Source organism: Chrysemys picta, chromosome 4, assembly GCF_011386835.1.
Source record: "Chrysemys picta bellii isolate R12L10 chromosome 4, ASM1138683v2, whole genome shotgun sequence".
In the NCBI taxonomy this organism is placed as follows: Eukaryota; Metazoa; Chordata; order Testudines; family Emydidae; genus Chrysemys; species Chrysemys picta.
The window spans coordinates 43956966-43961061 of NC_088794.1; the positions used below are offsets into that span (position 1 = coordinate 43956966).

The 4096-nt window shown below is 35.8% G+C and overlaps 1 long non-coding RNA gene across 1 annotated transcript; it reads right to left on the reverse strand.

The window, feature by feature from the left end:
• Positions 1-260: 260 nt before the first annotated feature.
• On the reverse strand, positions 261-2718 carry LOC135983006 (uncharacterized). Its single transcript, XR_010600504.1, has 2 exons — positions 2627-2718; positions 261-366 (listed from the first exon to the last, which is right to left on the reverse strand). It is a non-coding gene; the product is annotated as an uncharacterized LOC135983006 (long non-coding RNA).
• Between the last annotated feature and the right edge of the window lie 1378 nt (positions 2719-4096).

Here is a 4096-nt window from a genome sequence, read left to right on the forward strand (position 1 = left end):
AAGACTGGAGGGGGATAAAAACAGAATGCATGTCTATAGCGTACTACAAGGAAACTGTATTTTCTAACACAATTTCAGCACATTAGTTCAATTGTCAGCTTCAGTTTTGATTAGGTTTGGATTTTTTAGAAAAATGAAACAAAGGTCATGCAAATCACTATTAGTGAGTGAAAGAACAATATCCTTGTAGATCATCAGTTGCATTTTTGGTTTTCAGTTCAATGGGATTGTGACAGTGTAAAGCAATTGTTTCACTTCACCTCAATCCTTCACAGGCACCATGATGAAAGGAATTCTGATAACACAAGGGAGATTCTTCCTTTCCATTCAATGCTCAAATGGACTTTATGGAGCTGGACTCAAGACCTCAAGAAAAAGGAAAGATTTGGTAATATAGAAGAGATGGGAACATGTATTTAAAAGAGATTCATACACATATGGTCTGTACATATAGTAATACACACATGCAGTTTATGGTATGTACTATCTATATAATGTATTTATTTACAAATTATTTTCTGTCTGATTTCTCTGATCTATCTACAAATAAAAGGACTCATTTTTCCACATTGTTGTGAGGGGCATTTGTGTTTGATTCCCATTAAAGCTAATGGGAATGAATATATACAAATCCCTCATACATCAGTGAGATAATTACTGTTAACTCTCTGTTAATTCTCTCTATAGTTTCTTGGTACCATGGTAGCCAGCCATACATGTTTCAGCTGATTCCAAATCTGGTGGCGAACAAGATAGAGAAAAATTACACAGTACTGCATATTACATTTGTTTGAAGTACAGAGTAATTAGCATTGACTTACATATAACAGTTTACAAAAGTATTTCATTTTCATTGTAGATTTTAAAAAAGGGGAAAAAATCCAGACTTGTCAAATTGACTGGCTTTGCTTATGTATCCAACATCTGTAGTGATAAAAGATTTTTCAATGTCCAAAATTTTAGTCTACAGACTGTACCCATATTTTGATCAAATTGTTATTAAGCTGATCTCAAAGCCTGCCATTATGTGCGGGGACAATAGATGTCATTTAGATGTCTAAGTATTTGATATGCAGACATGATCATCTTGTTAGACATCTATTACATCAACTATCAGCACTTAATTGCAGGCATGAAAACAGAGGCCTTATTTAAAACTAGACCCTTTATCTAATCGTTGGCTACCATAGCGTGTACTCTGTTCAGCAGTCACTACTATGGAGTTAGAATGCATGCAGGTTGGTGTCAAACCTAGAAAGGTCTTTAATCATTTATGTGGCATGTGCTTGGAAAGTGGCACATTCCATTCATACTGTCCCACACAGCACCACATCCACATGGTTTGTATATTTATGTAGAGAGTGGTTAAACGTGACTAGCACAGATTTCACTGAAAATTAAGACTTGTATGTAGGATCCCAAACGAAGGCTAGGTCTACCCAAGAAACTTTTGCTGGTATCGTAATGTCAGTTAGGAGCGTGCTTTGTTTTAATGACATTTCTAGATCATGAAAAGCCCTAGTATAGAAACAGCATAAAAATGCTCTTGCTGGAAAAGCTTATTTCACTTTGCTGGCAAATCTTTTCTAATGTAGACTAGACTGAAGAAACAAATATATATCATACTGTAGCTGGGAAAAAGTACACTTCAATCTGTGTTGGCTCCATCACCATAGTATTTCAGTGTCTTACACTTACTAATGTATTTTAGCCTCACATCACTCCTTTGAACATACCTCTCAAACATGTATCATTCTGAGTCATTTTAGTACCAAAGTAACCATCATTCCACAAAAACTTAGTGTCCTCACTTTTATTACCAAAAATTATTTCCATCAGAAATAACACACCATGAAACTGAGGTTATAGAAAGTTATGTACAGTAAAGAAATGAATCCCACCACATTTATATTTCCTGCATGTTTTTTTTTTGTCTCTCTCTTATTTTATGTCTGACTCAAATGGTGTCCCACATTTGGGCCTTGACAGCTTGACAGGTGTGCACATATTTTTATTATCCCACATTTTACAGGAAGAGAACTGAGGCTCAGAGGGACTTGCGGCCTGATCTGGCTCTGATTGAAGTCTTTAAGTTCAATGGAAGCTGGATCTGACCCTAAGTGTTTCACCCATGTCTGTAGTAGAGGTGGGAATTGAACCCATCTCTCCAGAGTCTTAGGTCAGTGCTCTTAGGTGCTCTGTGTGCAGCATTCCCATGGAATAGGGACTCCTTCCATGGCAGTTCAGGCACCGAGATGCTGCAGAATTGGGCTCTGTATTTTTAAGACGATTGTGAACCAAACACCGTCTCAGATCCTGAGAAATCTGATCATCTCTGTTTTGTCTGTCAGAATTACACCACATTCATTGCAAATTGAATCTCATTTCATTAACCATCTAGTTCATCCCCTTGTAAACTTTCTACAAAAGAGTTCCATTTAGGCTGAATTTCTCATATTTAGTCTCACCAATTTCTATTAAAGTCACAACAATATCAGTTGAACTATTTTTGCCATGTCATGTCATGGAAAAAATACACATTCCTTTTTAAAGGATTATGACCCTGCCTTGATGAATAACCCAGGAACAGGCTGGTTTTAAAACTTTAAACTTGCCATGGACTTACAGTTCAATGTAGCTTTCCTGGAAATCACTGGAGCTTTGGCTTTCGAAGGGATACAGTACTGGGCCCCTGAATGTAAACGAAGACAAGATTCGTTATCATGTTTGAAGAAATTTTATTCACTGGTAAAAGCTTTATGGGACTGAACAAGATTTAAAGATCTGTTCATTCAAATATAGATATATCTGGCTATTTCTTCCTGGACACAAGCATACAGTACACACTCTTTGCAAAAAGATGCACAAAACAAACACAAGATAAGCTAGACAACAGGTCCTGAAAGCAATTAATCTTTGTAGCAAAAACTGGAATTTTATCTGTGTCATGCAATATCTTAATATGTTTATTATTAAGTGCTCTTGTCTGTTACACCAGATGAACAATTTAAAAAAACAGTAAATACATTATTTTACATTCCTTAGATATTTTAGAGTGTGTGTGTTATTGTTTGTGGGAATTCTCATTCTATTGATTATCAGACTTTTACTCCTTAGAGGTTTAGGAACTGAATGTTGTTTATTTCATCTGAGGGGAAATTGCCTAGATTTTCAGGATGATCTGAAATTTGAATGAGGACCTCTACATTATGAAGTATTAACAACGTTTGTAGCGGAAACATACAAGCAAACACAAAGGTAATTTTTTAAATAATTTTCTAGAACTGTATTCATTAACATGGATAAAATCAACCAGTAGCATGTTTCCAAGATATATTATATTTCCAAAATGTGAAATACTTTTACATTAACTGATCTCCTCAGGGGTGAATGTGTGTGTGTGTGTGTGTGTGTGCGCGTGTATTCCCCAGGTGGGTAACTTGACTGGTATAAAAATGTTTTTGTACATTTAGGTTTTCTAAAGAGAAGAAAAGCAGTCTGTCTTTACCCTACAATTCAAATAAGCAGTTTAATAATAGATTACAGGCAGAAGGCATGGCAAAATGCACGAGAGATTGATCAATCAAAGTTTAATCATGACAAAACAAAGTTAAGACAACAAGAAACTATACAGTAGGTTTATTATTCAATGCAGCATTCCCAGAAAATAGTTTTGTGTCAACAAACCTTTTGTTTCAAATGCAAAATTATTGTTTCCCTCTAAAAATGCGCTCATGGCTTGGGGAATGGTAGTTCCACATGGTGATTAATTGTTTCTATTCAAATTTTCACAAATATGCCCATAACTGGCCAAACTAATTTTATCAAGGAACCTGCTGCATGTTCCTAGCACAGATTTGCTTCCAGCTGATATGAACAGAAATTTGGGGTGTGCAAGGAATACAAGATCTGAAAAAGCATGGATCATCTGGTGGTTAAGACTCAGAAGATATTGGTTAAATTCCTGGCTCTTCCACAGTCTCTGTGCCTCAGTTTCCCATCAGTAAAATGCGGGTAATAGTATTTCCTTTCTCCCACCCTTTATTTGTTTACTTAAGTAAAAAGTTCTTTGTAGCAAGGACTTCCTCTCACTATG